General features: G+C 35.9%; 1 long non-coding RNA gene and 1 pseudogene across 1 annotated transcript in view; both read left to right on the forward strand.

Annotated features, from left to right (window-relative positions):
* The window catches only part of LOC118553802 (uncharacterized), a 50,486-nt gene extending 49,938 nt beyond the window's left edge, over positions 1 to 548 (forward strand). The window contains exon 3 of the long non-coding RNA XR_004926213.2: positions 442 to 548. This is a non-coding gene — a long non-coding RNA (uncharacterized LOC118553802). The remainder of the gene's footprint in view (positions 1 to 441) is intronic.
* Positions 549 to 19,547: 18,999 nt separating this feature from the next.
* On the forward strand, positions 19,548 to 19,811 carry LOC118553800 (cytochrome c oxidase subunit NDUFA4 pseudogene; annotated as a pseudogene).
* Positions 19,812 to 20,094: the final 283 nt, after the last annotated feature.

Below are 20,094 nucleotides of genomic sequence, written 5' to 3' on the forward strand. Positions count from 1 at the left end.
GTAAAGAGAGAAAGAAAAAAAAATTACCATTATAGATTCAGACACAAAGTATTATATTAAATATACATAGTATTAGTATTTCTTTAAAAAATTCTCTGTTCAATTTAAGTCAAATTGTTGGAACTATTATGTCAATGACTATTGTTTCATGACTCTTGACTGGAAGTTACATGCTCAGTCGTGTTGGTTGGCAGAACAGCGATTTATATATTTGCCTATATTAAGGACAATTAAGATGCCCAATGTACATTAAATATATTTAATGTATTCAGAAAAATCCTGAGTGGTGGCAATATGGGGATTTCCAAAATTTGGGAAATATGAGCTGAATAGAGACCACTTTCCATTACCTGTGATAATGAGGATTTGGTATAATATAAAAATAAAATTTATGTTTTAGTCTATGGTTTCAGCCTCTTTACTAATATATTTTTACTACAGACACTAACGAGTGACAGATGTGGTTGACTTGTCTTCTTCCTCTTTCGACTCTCTAATGAGCAATTAAATAGCCTGAAGCAGAGCAATCAGAAGGTCTGGAAAATCCACACACCAGGTAATCAGTTTTTGAAGAATTGGAAGTTAATAGTACTTAGCTCTGTTGTTAGTCAAGAATTCCCCAAGCATCTTTCTCAGAATGACTCTGAAAAAAGGGACACCTAATAATAGCATAATTTTCAGTATTGGTATCATCAACCCAGTCTATAATTTGCCTGTAGCTTTTCAAATACTGTTTTAAATGAAGGTATGAGGAAGGCATGCAGTCATGTATGCTGTGCTATTTGAGAGGACCTGGTGAAATTCTGATATTCTAAGCCAGCTTTCCGGCTCAAGTATTACAGCTCTAGGTCCATCACTATCAATGGGTCTTTCTTTGGGTAGCAATCCTCTTTAGAATTTCATTCCTTCCTTTCACCCCTCCTTCTTCTCTCTCTTCTTCCTTCCTTTCCATTTTTCCTTCATTCTCTCCTTTCCTCAACAAAAGGTCATGGAGTGCTTCATATGTATCATACACTGCTGCTTATGGGCTTATGAGGAGAATGAAGACAAAAATTGTGGTCTAATACTGACTACTACCTTCTGAGACAGATATATAAATGTATAGTACAAAGTAATATGGCTAGTTCAGAGATAGAGGGATGTTTGGGGTATTTGGTGGAGGAGCCAGGAAATGCAGGTTAGGGGTGGGCTGGAAGATCATTCCAGGCAAAGAAGATAGCAAGAACAAGAGCAGAGTCTTGAAAAATCACAGAGCCTATGAGAAAAGTAACAGATTATCTGATGTCTCTGGAGTGGAAAGTGCAAGGTAAGAGTGTGGTAAAGAATGAGGTGGGATAATGAGGTAAGAGGCTTGTAATTCATGCTAATGAAATTAGGATTTTTCTTATAGATTTCAGGGACTCACTAAAGTTTTGTAAGTAGGGTAAGAATATGATTTAAGTGGGGTAGGAACCTTTGCATTTTAGAGTAGCATTCTGACAGTATTGTGGAGTCTATAACCAAGAAAAAATGGTGGCTGGATTGTGGTTAAGAAGCTGATGGGTCGTGAGGGTCCTGACATACTCTAACATAGGGCCATGGGAGTGGGGATTGATGGTTGATGATGGCTTCAATGCATATTTAGGAGGTCAAGTGAAAGATACTTGGTGACAGAGTGAGCATGAGAATGGGAAAGGAGCAAAGGCTAATATCCATGTTTTGGTGCAGACTCTAATGTCACCAAATGAGTTAAAATAAAAGGAGGGCAGTTTAAAGATAATATTGAACTGGAATGTGCACACATTCACGTCAAGTGACATTTAGGATAAACCAATGGAATAGTTTAGAGAGAAATAGTTTTATAAGCCTGTACTTTTAGGGAGATATTTGTGCAGAAAATATATTTACGTTTCAATTGAAACTATGCAAGTGGGTGAAATTTCCCAGGGACTGAAAGATTGTGGTGACAAGAGACAGAAGTCCAGGAGTCTCCTAAATACCAACTTAAATGGTAGGTAGAAGAAGAACTACACAAAAAAACAGAAGGCAAGCACAGAGGAATCAGATAAAAGACACTGAGGAACTAGTTCTTAAAAATTAAGAGAACTACATCAAAAACTAATGATGTATGGTGATTAACATAACATAATAAAATAAAATTTAAAAAAATTAAGAGAACTGGGCATCAAGAAAGCAGAGAGCCCCAAAGATTGAGCTTCATGCGATCAAGAACTGCAGAAAGTTCTATTAGTCATTTTACAAGGGATATTCAGTCAGGACAATGGCTTCTGAGCAAATTGGCTTCTGCTCTGTTAAAACAACCTCAAGAAATTCTGGAAGAATAAATAGGAAAGGCAAGGCCTGGCCATACCAAACCCAAACAAGAGATGTAGGACTCTAATTTAGGAGTTTGTCCACACTCTACTCTTAGAAGTGCCTTACTTGAAGACTCTTCCTCAGAATAGTTAGGCCCAAGGCAGGGTTTAAACAAATTTTGAGGTCCCATTCAGTCTCATCCGGTGGTGTTTTATCATTCAGTTAATGAAGAAATATGTATCCAAGGAAAATCAGGACAAGTAAAAGAGGGAAATATTTAGGTTCTTCTCAAGGCTCAGGGCTTTCCAAGCCTTATTCTAAGTCTTCTATTGAAGACTGTAAACTAGTGGCAGTTGTAGATAATCTTTACTTTCTTTGAGAGAGAGAAAGAGAATTCAAACTAAATTTAATATCTGAGAAAAAGAAAGCGGAATCCACCATGGCTCATCATGATGTAGACCCTGTGGTTCAATGCTCTAGACCTAGATCCACTGAGGCAGGAATATCCCCTAAAGATTGGCATCTTCTTTGCAAGAAAAGAGCGTGAAATCTCTTCATTGGAATTTGTAATTATTCAGCTGTTCTAGAATTTTTTTTTAAAAAATAAACTTATTATTTTAGACTAGTTTTAGAATTGCAGAACTACATGTGAAGATAGTGTAGGGAGTTTATTAACTAAAGTCCATACTTCCTTCAGATTTCCTCAGTTTTTTCCTAATGTTCTTTTTCTGTTCCAAGATCCTCCCTATGGTACTCCATTGCATTTAGTTGTCAGGAATCTTTAGCTCCCCTTGGCTATGACAATTATGCAGAATTTCCTTTATTTTGATGACTTTGGGAGTTTGAGGGAATTATTGGTAACGTCTTTTGTAGAATGCCCCACAATTGGGATTTGTCTGACATTTTTATGACAAATATTGACAATGTTAGACTCAGGATATATGTTTTCATGAGGAAACCACAGATGTAAAATGTCATTCCCATAATATTTCATCAATATGGCTTATCATTGTTGATGTTAACCATGGTCACCTGGCTTGCAGTAATGTCTTTCAGGTTTTTCTACTGTAAAATAACTTAAATACTATACTGTATTGTATGCTATACTATATTCTTTGGAAGAAAGCTACTATGTGCAACAGCCCACAGTTAAAGGATAAAGAATTATGTTCCACCTCCTTAAAGATGGAGTATCTATACATATCATTTGGAATTCTTCTGCACCAGAGATTGTTTATTTCATTGATTTATATTGGTATGAACTCATGGATAGCATTTTATATTTTGGGTTATAACTTAATACTATTTTATTATTGTTATTGTTAGTATTATTATTATTTTTGTTCAAGCTGTTCCACCTTTGGCTATTGGGAGCTCTTTCAAATGGCTTCTATATCCCTTTGACATTACCCCCATTGTTGTGTTTTTGTTTCTTTGAGCACTTTCTTACTTTCTGGCACTGCAAGATGCTTTAGGCTCATCTTGTATAATTTCTGCCCTAATCCTAGAAACAGCCATTTCTCTAAGGAGCCCTGGTTTCTTTTATTTGAGAATGAAATTAGAAACCAAGATTTGGGTGCTAGGTCCGCTCTTTGATATTGGGGTCTTATTGCTATCTTATTGTTCCTAGGCCCTTTCAACTAACAGAACAAGGAGATCTGTGCATGTATACTAATACATATATGTCTGGAAATATGTAACCATCTTTATATTTAGCTAAACATTAGTTCATACTGATGTCCCCAACTCTAATTTACCATATAGATCATTTAAGCCTCTTCCCCTTGCTTATCTGTAAACTCCCACTTCATGATCCACCAGGCTCTCACCATCCACCAATTACATAAATGTACAATCTCAGTATAATTGTCTAGTCATTTTGGAATTGTTAACCTGTATATCCATAGGAAATAACTTTATCAACTTGAATATAGTGCTACCCACCGTTCCCTTTGCCTTTATTCTTACTAACATTATATAGGTCAGCACTTTATTACTCTACCCTCTTCAGTGAGGTTGGTTTCATCTTGTGATCCCTGTCTTCCTAAATGAATTTTTAAAAACTTTGCATACAAAAAAAAAAAAAACAAAACTTTGCATACATTAAGGTTGACTCTTTGTGGTGCAAAGCTCTGTGGGTTTTCACAAATGCTCAATGTCTTATATTGAACATTATAGTATCATATACATAATTATGCCACTCTAAGAAAAACCCTGTGCTTCACCTATTCAAACCACCCTACCACCCCCAAACACCTGGCAGAAACTGATCTGTTTACTGTGTCCAGAGTTTTGCTTTTTTCAGAATGTCCTAAAATTTAAGTCATATAGTACATAGGTTTCTTAATACTAACTTGTTTCACTTAGCAATATGAGCTGAAGATTTACCTGTCTTTTTATGAATTGATAGCTCATTTCTTTTTATTGTTGAGTAATTTTACATTTTATGGATACACTACAGTTTATCCATTCACCTGTTAAAGGACATCTTGGTTGCTTTCAGTTTTTGGTGATTTTTTAATAAATTTGCTATTATCTTTCACATGCAGATTTTTGTGTGGACATAAGATTTCAAATCAGTTGGGTAAATTACCTGAGCAGTGCAATTGCTCGCTCATATGGTAAGACTATATTGAGTTTTATAAGAAATTACCAAACTATCTTCCAAAGCAGGTACAACATTTTGCATTCTTAGTAGCAATGAATTAGAGTTCCTATTACTCTATATCCATACCAGCATTTGGGACTATCAATCATCAGATTTTAGTCATTCTAGTAGTTGTATAATAATATCTCATTTTGTTTTAACTTACTGTTCTCTAATGAAAAGTTAGGTTATGCTTATTTGCTATCTGTGTATCTTCTTTGGTTAGGTCTTTATTCAGATCTTATGCCTATTTTTTTAAATTGGGTTGTTTTCTCTTTTCTTTTTTTTCTCTCTAACTTTTTATTTAAATTTCAGTTAACATACAGTGTAATATTAGTTTTAAGTGTAGAATTTAGTGATTCATCACTTACATACAACACCTGGTCCTCATCACAAGTGCCCTCCTTAATACCCAGTGGGTTTAACTCATTACCCACCCTCCACCCCACCCACTCCCCCTCCCGCCGCCCACCTAACTCCCGGTAACCATCAGTTTGTTCTGTATAATTAAGAGTATGTTTCTTGGTTTGCCTCTCTCTCTGTATCTTTTGTTGTTGTTGTTTGTGTTCTTATTCTTAGGAATTCTTTATAGATTTTGAATATAAGCCCTAGATCATAGGTAAGTTTTGGAAATAATTCTCCAAGTCAGTGGCTTCTCTTCATTCTCTTGACAATGCCTTTCACAGAAATGTTTTTGATTTTAATAAACTCCAACTTACCAGTATTCCCTTTCATGGATCATGCTAATGGTGTTTTATTTAATATCTCATTACAAAGTCAAGGTCGTGAAGTTTTTTCTGTTATGTTTTCTTCAATAAATTTTGTACTTTGAATTTTATATTAAGGTGTATGATCCATTTTGAGTTAATTTTTGTGAAAGGTATAAGGTATGTGCCTGGAATTATTTCCGGCATGTGAATGTTCATTTGTTCCAGCATCATTTTTTTTTTTTTAATAGATGACCCTCTCTCCATTGAATTGTCTTTACTCCTTTGTAAAAAATCAGCTGACTGTATTTGTGTGGGCCTATTTCTGGGCTGTCTGTTCTGCTCCATTGAACTATGTGTCTGTTCTTTCACACTGTCTTGATTACTTTAGCCTTAGTAAGCCTTGAAATTTGATAGTGTGTGTTGTCTAGACTTGTTCTTCTTCATGACTGTGTTGGCTATCCTAGGTATTTTGCTTTTCTAAATAAACTTTAGAATCAATTTGTTGATTTCTACAAAATAGCCTACTGGGTTTTTTTTTGGGGGGGGTTACCAATTATTTTATTTTTTTAAATTCCAGCATAACTAACATACAGTGTTATATTAGTTTCAGGTGTACAGTAGTGATTCAAGAATTTATATATTACTCGCTTGTGGGTTTTTGATTGGGATTGCATTGAAGTGTACAGATCGAGTTGGGATGGATTGACATCTTTATAATATTGGCTCTTCTAATCCATAAACATGGAATATCTTTCCACTATTTAGATCTTCTTGAATTGTTTTCATTGGTGTTTTGTAGTTTTGCACATATAGTTCTTATAATATTGTGTTAGATTTACATCTGACTTTACTTTTTTTGGGTGCTATTGTAAATGATCATTTTTTTTAATTTTAAATTTCAAATATTCATTGCTGATTGTGGTTAGACAAAATAATGGCTCCCTTGCACTGCAAACTCAACTTTCAAGATGTGATTAAGAATCTTGAAATGGGGAAATTTTCCTGGATTATGTGGATGGGTCCAACGTAATCATTAAGATCCTTTGACTCATGCATTATTTAGGAATATGTTGCTTAATCTCTGTGCATTTTGGGATTTTTCAGCTATTTATTTGTTATTGATTCCTACTTTATTTCTATTGTGGCTTGAGAACAGATATTGTATGATTTATTTTCTTTTAAATTTGTTAAGGTATGTTTTATGGCCCAGAATGTGGCTTATCTTGGTAAATGTTCCATTTGAGTTTGAGAGGAATGTGTATTCTGCTGTTGTTGGGTGAAGTAGTCTATAGATGTTCATTATATCCAGTTGATTGATGGTGTTGTTGAATTCAGCTATGTCCTTACTGATTTTCTGCCTGCTGAATCTATTTTTGTTAGAGGAGTGTTGACGTCTCGAAGTATGATAGTGGCTTTATCTATTTCTCCTTGAAGTTCTATCAGCTTTTGCCACATGTAGTTTGATGCTCTATTGTTAGCTGTATACATGGTAAGGATTGTTATGTCTTCTTATGGAATTAACCCTGTTATCATTATATAATGCCTTTCTTTATCCTTGATAACTTTTCTTGCTTTGAAGTTTGTTCTGAAATTAATATACCTACTCTTGTTTTCTTTTAATTAGTGTTAGCATGGTATATATTTCTCCATCCATTTATTTTAGTGTATATGTGTTTTCATATTTAAAGTGAGTTTCTTGCAGATAATATATCGTTAAGTCTTGTTTTCTGCTCCACTCTGATGATCTGTGTCTTTTAACTGGTGCAATTAGAAATCTCTGCCCTAGAAGTCCAAACTAAAGTATACTTTGGGTGGGGGTGAAGAATGGTCAAATTAGAATTTCAGGATTTTGGTACCAAGAAATCAGGGGTTAAGATCCAGGGGTTCTGTGAATTTCAGGGGAAGGGTACACAAATATATATTTATTTTTACTAATCTCAAACTGAAATTTAGCAGTTTTTTCAATTATAAACATAAGCAACAAACCACAACAGAGCTGGCAGTACCTGTGGCATTGTTACCAGTAGAACTCACACATATTTTTATATCACATTTGCAGTTTTTGCCAATAATCACAATATCATTTATGTTCAACACTGAAAAGTATACTAGTTGGTAGACTTACCACTTACTCTTACTATTTATTGCATCAATGGAGAAGCACATATGTAACTGTATACAAATTTGTTTTGAAATGATTTTTTACTAACTACATTTAGATGTAATTGGTTTCCTTTTTAATTCTCTATTTTTATTTTATAAAACAAAAATTATTCTGAGGAAGTACAGCAGGCAGAACAATGACCCCCAAAGGTGTTCACATCCTAATACTTAATGAATTTGTTATATAACATGACAAAAGGAACTTTGTAAGTATGTTAAGGTTAAGAACATTGAAGTGGGGAGATTATTCCAGATTATTCAAGTGGGTCACATTTAATCATATAAATCCCTGAAAGTGGAAGAGAAAGGAAGAATATTGGTTCAGAGAGCAGAGACATGAGGATTGGAACTACGGTTGCTGGCATTGAAAATGGAGGAAAGTAACCATGCATCAAAGAATATAGTGGGAAAGACCCTCAACTACAGATAACAAGAAAATGGGGATCTTGATCCTACAACTGCAAGGAACTGAAATTGGCCAGTAATCCAAAAGAGTAGGAAACAGATTATCTCCTAGAACCTCCAGAAATGGATTCAGCCTGCACACATTTTTTTTTAAAGATTTTATTTATTTATTTGAGAGAGAGAGCGCACAAGCAGGGGGAGCAGCAGAGGGAGAGGGAGAAGCAGGTTCCCAGCTGAGCAGGGAGCCCGACATGGGGCTTGATCCCAGGACCCTGAGATCATGACCTGAGCTGAAGACAGTGGCTCAACCGACTGAGCCACCCAGGCACCCTGCCCACATTTTGACTGTAGTCTGGTGAGACCCATACTGGACTTGTGACCCACAGAATTGTAATAAAATATATATTGGTTCAAGTCATTAAATTTGTTACAACAGTATTAGGAAACTAATACAGAAGGGATTCCCATGCTTCATCAAAATTCCAGTGGTGTCCATGATACAAAAAAAGGTTAACAACTGTTCTGCAGTTTAACTCAATACCGTAGTCCCAGAATCTTTGGAAAGGTAAAAATTATGCCATGAAATAACTGATGGGCATTAAGACATCCCAAATGTTGGCACTACAAATGATTCCATCTACACTAAGAAAGGTAAAACCATTGTACTAACCTTCTTACTTTTCCCTTCTGGTTTGGTTCCTTTGTTTTCAAACTTCAGGTCCATGGCTGATTATGACAGTTTAGGTTTTCCCTCAGATATTATGCTGTATATGTAAACTCAGGCTTCTAATCTAAGAATAACTTTTTTTTAAATTTTATTTTGTTATGTTATGTTAATCACTATATATTACATCATTAGTTTTTGATGTAGTGTTCCATGATTCATTGTTTGCGTATAACACCCAGTGCTCCATTCAATGCATGCCCTCTTTAATACCCATCACCAGGCTAACACATCCCCCCACCCTCCTCCCCTCTAGAACCCTCAGTTTGTTTCTCAGAGTCCATCGTCTCTCATGGTTCGTCTCCCTCTCCGATTTCCCCCCTTCATTTTTCCCTTCCTGCTATCTTCTTTTTTTTTTTTTTAAGGAATTAATTGCCACAAGCAATCAAATTGAATATAAACTTATATCATTGAAGAATGCATACGAGTGGGAAGATTGTGCCAGCAACATCTAATGAGGAAAATGATGTATTAGAAATACAGAAGAGTAATAGGTTGTTCTGAGTATGCTTCTCAGGTTGGAATAAATTACATTTTGTTATAATCTCAATATCCCTTGGAAAGAGTAACTATGAAAATGTATGTTGGTGCTAAAGCAGGATTACCATGTATTCTTTATGGGAACGCATTTTTTAAAGCAATAATCAGAGGACCATGAAACTCTTTAAACACCCATTAGAATTAGAGAGTGGTAGAAATCTGAATTAAAGTCTCCTGGAATATTGTAATATTCCTACCAGATAACAGAAAGTCCATAGGCAGTTATGTGAGGAGACAATTCTTGAAGAACAGATCTTAGAATTTTTCTTAAAATATACTTTTTAATTAGCCTCACTTTAGCACCTTTCTTTCTTATAGTTTGCCAAAATTTTCTATATCTTTTATTCATAGCTTTTTGTTCCCAGGATTGTTCAACTTAGCCCATAAAAGAACACAACATTGTCTTTCTAAGCATTTGTTCCTGGAATTGGCAAGTTTAGGTGAGAAAAGATGGCATGCCATTGAAAGTGACAGCTTGTTATCTTTCAGTCAGCTCTTATCTCAAGGTAAAATTCCACTCATTCTGCATGATCTGGGTGAAGACCTTCTTCCTTAAGATATTGTACCACTTCATCCCTCTGTAGTTTGCTTCCTTCTCTGAAAATCTCCAAGTGTCTGGCATCTATAGTTGTTAACTTGGGTCTCAAGCATTCTTTCATTCACTCAGTCATCATTCGTTCAGCATGGTTTGAATATCTGCTGTATGCCAGTCTGGCCACGAGGCTCTGCAGATACAATGGTGAATGGGATTCTGACTATATCCTCAATCTAACAGGGAACATGTGTGAAAACAGATAATCATAGTACACTGTGAGAAATTGTAGTAGAGCTTGGAAGTTTCTATTATGTATTGACAATTATATAATTACACTGTGTTGTTCTTTAGCTATTATTTAAGCCCCTCTAGTGCTTTACACTTTGTCTCCCAGTATTTACTGCGCTGATGTGCACATAATGCCTATTCTTAATTAAGTCTTCTTGATAAAACCTTGTTTCTCTTCCTTTGCTCTTCTCTTGCCTTCCCTTATTCTTCCAGCTCCTTACTGTGCACAGGGAGAAGGCATTTCTTCTTGGTTAGTCCAGGAGTATTATTTTGAGTTAGTAGAGGGTGGTGGTTAATAGTACAGACTCTGGAGTCATATTATCTGCGTTTGAATCCTGATCCAGTCACTGGATAGCCTTTTAACACCAGGTAAAACATTCAGTGCCCACATTTCCTCATCTGCAAATGGGGATGATAATAGCACTCATCCTCATGAGACAATATGTGTAAAGTCGCTGGCATACAATGAGTACCAGCTGGACCATGGCATTATTGATTGACAACAGAACAGAGGCTGGCCCTTCAGTTGATAATTTAAAGAAAAATAGAAAAGCTATTAATAATAGGCTTATTGTTTTCATTTTTCATTGCACATGCCTGTCAGAGGCCTCTGCAGCATAGAGAGAGGGGTCCCTTAATATGGATCAAAATGGAAGGTCATGGAAGGATGAGTTTCAGATCCTCAATACTTGGGAGAGCAGAGGCAGTGTCTGAGCTGCCAGAGAGTCTGGCTCTTGCTCATCCCAGAAGAATCCTTGGGCTTTGGCTTTACGAGAGAACAGATAACAGTTTCTACTATCTGGAAAGATCAATAGATCTTCTAGGTGATAGAATTGAGATTTGAACCTATGGTTTTTGAACTTTAAGGTCCATTTTTGTTTTTGTTTTTTTCTTTTATAACCAAAGAGTATTCCCAGTGGAACAAAGATCCAGTCAGCACACAGAATAGTGACTGGCACAAGAAATACCATAGTTAAGTGGTATTCTTAGCAAGAATTGGTAAGAGAGGAGTTGTGAAGATGGGGTATGGTGTGTCCTGTGTTATTTAGGGCAGCAAGGGTGGAAAACAGGGATGATATTTCTTGCCATGTGCTTAGACATACCGTAAGCATTGTTAGTGTGAAATAGTATATAAGATGCTCGACTGTTGGTAAAGCCCTGCTTAATATTTGCCTTTAAATTACACTGTGCTGGGGTGCCTGGGTGACTAAGTCGGTTAAGCATCTGCCTTCGGCCCATGTCATGATCCCAGGGTCTTGGGATCCGGCCCCACATCAGGCTTCCTGCTTAGTGGGGATCCTGCTTCTCCCTCTCCCTCTGCCTGTCACTCCCACTGCGTATGCTCTCTCTCTCTCTATGTCAAATAAATAAATAAAATCTTTAAAAAAAATTACACTGTGCTGATATTCCACATTCACCCTGTGGGAGTATCATATAGATTTGCTTTTTCCTCTCGGTGCTATGGCATCATATTGTCTTAAATTCAAATACGATGTTAGTATTTGTTTATTTATTTATTTATCTTTATTATGTTAAGTTAACCAACATATAGTGCATCATTAGTTTTTGATGTAGTGTTCAACGATTCATTAGTTGTGTATAACACCCAGTACTCATCACATCACGTGCCCTCCTTAATACCCATCACCCGGTTACCCTATCCCCCCACCCCCCTCCCTTCTGTAACCCTCAGTTGATATTAGTGTTTTAAAATAGCATACAATTTAGTATTCATACTAATGAAATTCTGTTGTTAAGGATCACACACAAGGATGTCAAGATAAGGCAGAATTCTGTACAATCCCCTTCCTACTCTGGTTTTGGCCAAAGGGCTTTTGCTCATGGCAGGGCCTTGTTACGAATCTCACTTTCCTGCATTCTCAGGACCTGGACTCTGAGGGCCTGCAGGAGGGTCAGACTCCTGGGTAGCCCAAATGTAGGGAAAATCAGACAGCCAGGGTTCTGAGTGTGATAAGAATTGTGTGATAGGTTGTAAAAACTTACATACGAGATATATAGTTCTGCAAAGATGTGATGGGGCTTTATTTTACCTATGTTAATCCCTTGGAGGGATTTGAATTGAATACTGGTTTGTTATTTTTCCCTATGGTTCTTTATATGTCTTTTTAACAAGCAAAATGGCTTTAGAAATTCTTTCTCTAGTGATGTCTATTCTTTTCTGTTTGGGAAACATTCTAAGTCTCAGAGTAGTACTTGCAGCACCCCATCACATCTCCCCACCTTATACCATTCCCTCTGCCCTGACTTAAAAAGAACGAAAAGAGAAAACACCTGTGTGCACCTGAAGCTTTGTCGAGACTCTTTGGTACAATTCAGTGTTTGTAAATGTTACGGGACGGTGTACAGATAGACCAAAGGGGACATTTGTCAAATCAGGAAAGCGCTTTTCCACTAAGACTCTTGCTTCCAGCTCTCTGCTGTGGAGTTGCCTTGAGAATAATTATGAGCAAGCACTGCTTGGATCTGATGGGGGTCTGGCCAGGGTAAGAAGATTCTGGGAATAAACAGCAGCTAAGTAGCATAAGAGCCAGCTATCTGTTTAAATAATGCTTTGTAAATGTCTACAGGTAGCCGGCTAAACTCGGGGATTTTATTTTATTCAGGGCTGCTAACTACCTCTTTGTACCACCAAACTGTGGAGAAGCTTTTGGGTTTTACATTTTAAAAAACTGCGTCTCATCCCTCTCAACCATAACCATTACCATATATAACATATATATATATTACAATTTTTATTTTAATTTTTATTATATCTGGCTCCTTTAACATTTGTTATATGATTAGTTTTCTTTCATTATTTGCTAGCCATAAATGAATCTGGAATCTTTTATATATTTATTATATAAATGTAGATAACTACGTTAGGTGTGTTTCATAGACAAATCTCTCGTTTTTAATCCAAATCACTCTTAGCTACATAGTTTTTGTAGCACTTTGAATTCTAATCTCAATTTCTCATTTCCTAATTGAAACCTTCTCCGAGACAAACAAGCAAGCAAACAAACAAACAAGAAGAGAGAGACAGAAAACTTCTTTTTAGGTGATCCCAGGTTGATATTGTATAGCGGGAAAGTGCAGGTGTTCATATGTATTTGCCCAATTAGAAAAAATTGTTACATACTCTTATTTTTGAATGAAAATACAGAATTACTCTCTTTAACTTTAGGAAGAGAGGACTGGAGTGAGACATTTTATTTGCAAATGGAAGCTCTCCATTATTACACACTTTGTGGAATGTGTTTGCCAGATTTCCGTGGCACTTGGTTGCAACTCTGCCTTCACTGTCCATGGTCCTTGAATCTCTGCCCTCTTCCTTGACTGTGGGAATTGTGGAGTAACTACTGTCATGCGGCCAGTCTCAAATAATTAGCCAGGTTCAATTTTTATAATAATCAAGCCAAGAATAATGACATGATAATGGGAATTTAGCAGCAACATAAATTATCTTGGATTTAACAAATCACATTAGGAACACATTAAAGAAAGAAATGCTGTTCCACTTTTGGAGTGACTTCATTATGTGACAAAAAAGGAACTGAAATGAATATGAGCTCTGTAACTTCTAGAATTAAGGGAAGTGCACCTAGATATGGGCATAACTTTGGTGAGGTAAAATCTCTGTAAACTAATAAAATTTAACTCATTTCTTTAGATGAACATCTCTAAATAGGGCTATACAATGATGAGTACCTACTGGCTTTTATGCCTGTAGTTCCTCATAGTCATCTGAAATGAGCCTGTGGTTAATAGTTTGCAGCTAATATAATTATTATTTTTTCCACTACAGGCAAGGCATAGTTCCTTCAGGACTTTGGAAATGCCCTTTCTGACTTCTTTCAGGGAGGTAAATGATTGCTTTATCAATTCCATGTCCATAGGAACTGTATTCTTTTATTAGATCAAATAACACTTTCTATGGATCAACTTGTCTCGGTCTTCACTTATCTTAAGAGAAGGGAGTTATAAAGACCACAGTAGAGATTTCTCACTTGGTTTGCTGGTAAAGGATGAATGTTGAAAGAGAATATAATCATGACTCACACAAATATAGAATTAATACATGTCAAACGTTTTATTTCACTCATTAACTAATGAAGGAACTGGAAAAGATGTTAAAACTAATCAGTACAAAGGAGAGTCTAAAGAGCCACCTAATATATAAGCTCATCAGAAAGGCTGATTTAAATTTGCTTAATAGAAGCAAAGCTGACTTCAACAGTGGAGAGGGAAATCGATTGAACCTCCACTGGACAGAATTTATTTGCGTGCCTGTAACCAAGAATTCTTTGGATTACTATGTTTTCTGCCAGTTAATGTCCATCTTTACAGAATTATAAAATATCTAAAAACAATGAGAGGCACAAACTCCATAAAATTTAGCCCTGAGTGTGTTCTAAAAATGTATTGTTTTCATTGGATACCCTTTAATCTTTTGGTCCATTTCCTTAGCTTTCACAGTTTTTCCCTACTGAGTGCTTTCTTCTTTTGACATTAAACCTTTTGATGGTCTCTGAGGAGGTGATATTCCAATTTATGTTTCAAAATGGTTTTTATGATCTCTGCTTAAGCCCACCCTTCCTTTTCCCCAACTTCTGCTTAGGCTACTCAATGTGTACTAGAGATCATATCTTAAAATTGGAAAATGATCCTGAAGAGCACCTGAAAATGATCACATTTGGCTCATTTGGTGAAGCTTTTGTGTGAATGGAATAAGAATGGAATGGGAGGAGGGGAGTTTTAGACATGTTAAAACGCATTTTAAGAAAAGTGAATTTGAGGTCTTTTTGCTTAGCATGTTTGTTATTTTTTATAGTAGTTAATACAGTTATCTTAAATTATAGCAGGAGGTTTATCAATTATATATTGTGAAACATTAACACAATTTGAAGGCCACATGATCCAAACTTCTAAACAATTTTTTTTTTTAAGAGAGAGAGAGCATGAGAGCAGGGTGGGGGAGGGGCAGAGGGAGAGGAGAATCTTAAGCAGGCTCCACACCCAGTGTGGAGCCTGATGTGGGGCTTGATCTCGCATCCCTGAGATCATGACCTGAGTGGAAATCAAGAGTCAGACGCTTAACCAACTGAGCCACCCAGGCGCCCCTAAACAATTTTATTATTACTTCACTAATGAGTTAATTCTTTTACTCACTAGATCATAAACTTTGTAAGGGTAACAACTCCATCAGTTTTTGTTCACTATTATCTCCCCAAAGCCTTGCACAGTGTCTGATGCATAGTATATATGTAATATATGTTTATCCAATGAAATTTTAAGAATAATTTTTTAACCACCTGCTCTTTGTGTGATATTGTGTTGGGTGCTGTGAATTAAAAGTAAGTTACAATACAATTCTTATTTTCATGATCTTTTCCCCAAAGGAATTGTCCCTGGTGAGAGAATTTCAGGCAATATGGCAGAATGACAGAAAAATAATTTGAGTTGGTCCCCAAATCACACCATATAGGCAAATTTTTACTGCTTTTGAACATGTGGTTAATATTTTTAGTGAGATCTGCTCATGCAACATGCTTGATGTCACCAAGAGGTGGCTGAGATATATAACATTCATTGGCTTTTGTAGCTATTCTTCCTCAGGATTTCCCAGCAACACTACCACATTTCTGATTCTGATCAGTGGCTCCTTTCTAATAACAGCCTGAGAAAACCACCAACACTAGAAAGTATTATGTGCCGGAAACCAGGTTAAGTACTGTGTAATTGTTATCTCATTCAATCCTTATAACCATCCTATGGAGTAAGTGATAGGTTAAGGATCATGACTGCAATAATACAGCTAGTGGATGGCAGAATTAGGACAGGACTTGAGATCTACCTGAATTCAAAAGCTGTAACCTTTGCCACTAATCTGTGTAGGAACTGACATGATTAGAATAGGGTTGAGTTGGTATTGAGTGTGTGTGTGTGTGTGTGTGTGTGTGAGAGAGAGAGAGAGAGAGAGAGAAGCAGGGTAAGGTTTTCCCCATATCATTGCAAAATCAAGAAAAAATGTACATTATTCATTTGTGTTCAGCTTTAGACTTCTTACCATCCAGGATTCTGTTCAATGAAAAATTGCATAGTGACTCTGACAATTGAATCAATACTTCTATTAACTGTAACATGCAATTTGAAGGTTCAGGAGGTGACTGGATTATGTTTTGTAGAGTTATTATCCTCCGTTGGTGGAGTCTGTGTGGCCGTAGAGGTACCAAGGAGTTTTTTAAATGTGTCTTTACTGCAGAGAGGTCATTTAGTCTTTCATACAATGGCTCTTTGGCCCTTTCACCCACCCCTGGCCCGAAGAGTTCAGAAATAGGTGCCGTGTGCCCATGATCAATCCTTCAAACCTTTGTATTTGCAGGACAGCTTGGCATTTTTCTTGTCACCTTTCAAAATTTCCAATACACTTAACATTTGATTTTTTTTTTCTCAGAATGTTTTCTTAAAATGTCTACATTTCTATTTTCTTTAGTTTTGCTTCCAATTTTGAACTCAGTGTACTTTTCTGAAGTCATTTCCCTCCTTCTAATTAACCTGATTCTATTATACACACATTCCCTATTCTTAGCTTCATTGTATCATCTACATAAATTACTAAAGTTATTTCAGCTTTATCTCAGACCTCCTTTAACACCTACTCCTCAGAGTTCTTGGTTTCTTGCCATTATCCCTGATTAGTCTCACATCTCTTTTTTCTAGTAATGACCTGGCAAGAAAATAATTTTTTTAATGTTACTTTCACTTAATTTAATTCTTTTTACCAAGGGGCCAATTTGCTCAGATCACAATGCCACTCTGAATTCTTTTCATTGTCTCTTTCTAATATCCCACTAATGTGAACCGAAAGTAAAAAAAAAAAAAAAAAGAAGAAAAAAAAATTGAATGTATAAGAAATGAGAATAAATGCGATTAAAGATTTATATATTTATTTAATTAAAACATATACTTCATCCAGTTTTGTTGGTCTAATTTCTAAAAGGTAACTTTTGGGTAAAAAATAATTACACAAACAGTATATTACAGCAAAACAATTATTTTCAAGAGTTTAATTTTCAATTTTTTATTTGATCTATGATTAATACAATATTTTATGTATGTATGTTTTATTTATTGTAACTTTTCATTGAAACATTTGTAAGGGAAGTATAGTATCATTAACTCTCATGTAGCCATCACTCAGTTTCAACCGTTTTGAACTCATGACCTATCAATCTGGTTCTATCTACACACCCAACCACTTCCTCCTTCCCTCTGGAGTGTTTTGAAACAAATTCAGACCATCATATCATTTTATATGACTATTTCAATATGTATTCCTAAAGCTCTCCTCTGGAAGAAAAGCAGTGTAATACCATAACCAGTTTTGAACTCTGAAGGACAGATAGTAGACTCAACTGTATCCAGCTGTGTTCTCATTTCTACTCTCTTACCCAAGTTCTAAGCAAGCACATCTAATTTGTCTATTGCAAATCCAAGACCAGCAATACTATTAAAGGCAAGAAGAAACAACATAATTTATCATTAGCTGTGTCCTAAATAAATAAATTAATAAATACATACACATATGCAACAGATACATGATTATATTTGTAATATATATAATGCTTATATAACCTATGTGTCATTATTAAGATATGTGTTATTATTATTTACATTTTTTATAAATAAGGAAATGAAACCCATGATGTTAAGAAAGACTCTATGTCACTCATTTAGTGAGTGACAGAATGGGGAAACAAACTCAGGTCAGCCTTTTTACTCTGCTGTGCTCTGTAAGTAGGAGTAGGCTTCTACTTCACAAGATTAGGAATTGGCTTCTAATGTGAAACTTTGAGAGTAAGTTAATTTGGGCCGTGATCATACAATAACTGCTTATAACTGCTTCCTGGATAGATTTTCCTAGTTCTGGTTCTCTTGTTACCCAACCTACTGCCTGGGTTCCTCTTCTCCCTGCCAGTCAATTTCTGTCCTTACCTGATCCACTGGAACCTCCACCATCTTTGTGATCTCTACATTTGACAGGGTCTGAGCTGTGGCTTACTCAGCTCCTGGTCCAGCCCCAGAACCCTACCCTTAAATTTCATTTTGTTAACTCTTTTGGCCTGATCTAATCACCTTGGCTGAATTGGCCAAAAGTTTCACATTGGCTTTATTAAGAGCTATGTGGAAATTTTATTTATGGACATACTCTGAGAATGGATGCTTACATGAGGAAAAAAACCATCATATTTTCTTAGCGTGGGGATTTTTAGTTGGTTTACATTTCAGTGAGAAGGTAGGGAATTGGCAGATGGAAGGGAGAAAATAGAAAACTCAGAGTAGATTTCAGTGGGGGAAAACAATAGTTTTATCATTCATTTATCTGCATCTCCTTATCTGTATAATTTTATAGCTTTATTTTTTTACATATTTTATGGAGGAATTAAAGACATTTGCAATAAGAATATAAATAAAATAAATGTTAGTGCAGAAATAAAAAAGACAAGTCCAGAGAAAACATAAAAGTAGACAAGTCAAGAGAAAAAAGAACACACATATGCAAGTAATAAGGATTTATCAGGTTATTGTAAATTACATTTAAATTTAGCTCTCAGTTTTCTTGAAATAAATTTGGAAAGATATAGTCAGTGACATAGTTTTTGTTATCAGTGAAGAAGATGCCTGTCATTTGCTTAGGGGAAGTCATGCTTCTCCCAGCAGTAAGTTAGAAAATATGTTTTTCACTTTGTTTTTTATGTAGGGAGAGCTGAGTGATTTGGTGGATAGTGTCCAAAACAATATTTTAATAAAAATAAGGATAAAATAAAATAGCTATTTCCTTTAACTCTAAGATGAATGTTGACCTCATGAGCTTATTTAGTGAACAATTAAGGCAATAAGTATGTTGAAATTTGTATCACTTGATGTAGCATAGAAATTAAGATATGCAAAGATGATAAAACATTTTATCTCCTTCAAATAAATATCACTTCCTTTAAACAAACTTCCAAGGATAAGGTAATCACTTTGTTTAACCAAACTTTCAAGGACATGGATAATTTGGGATTGTTGTATTGTCTAATGAGGGCTTGGAATGCTTGTGTCTGGTGTTGTTATTTGAGGGTGTATGTACTTAATTTAGAAAGCTGATAAGTGCTCGGTGTAGGGATTGCCTAGTGCCGGGCCTTGCAGATTTGATTTTTGTCTTCTCCTGGCCTGGAGGCCTCTGCCACAACCATGTTATGCCAGATCCTTTGTCAGACCAAGAAGCACCCAGGCTTGATCCCCCTTTTCATATTTATTGGGGCAGGAGGTAGTGGAGCAGTATTGTATGGCTTGTGCCTGGCATTGTTCAATCTAGATATCAGTTGGGATAGGAAGAATAATCCAGAACCCTGGAACAAACTGGGTCCCAGCGATCAATACAAGTTCTACTCAGTGAATGTGGATTACAGCCAACTGAAGAAAGAAGGTCCAGACTACTAAATGAAATGTTTCACTATAAAGTTGCTTAGAATGAAGGCCTTCCAGAAGCCATCTGCACGATTTTCCACTTATTCAGGAAATATTTCCCCTCTAAATGCATGAAATCATGTTGGTGTATTGTTGTTGGGGTTTACACTGATTAATAAATGTCTGAAAGTTGAAGAAAAAAAAAGAAAGCTGATAAGCAAGTTGGTATTCTTTAGATAAAACTAAATAATCTGGTTAGATGTCCAAAAAGTTGTTGGGTTTTTTTAAGGGAAGAGGGTGAGGCAGTCTGGAATCAGACAGAGTAAGCTGC

Source organism: Halichoerus grypus, chromosome 1 (assembly GCF_964656455.1).
Source record: "Halichoerus grypus chromosome 1, mHalGry1.hap1.1, whole genome shotgun sequence".
NCBI classification, from domain to species: Eukaryota; Metazoa; Chordata; class Mammalia; order Carnivora; family Phocidae; genus Halichoerus; species Halichoerus grypus.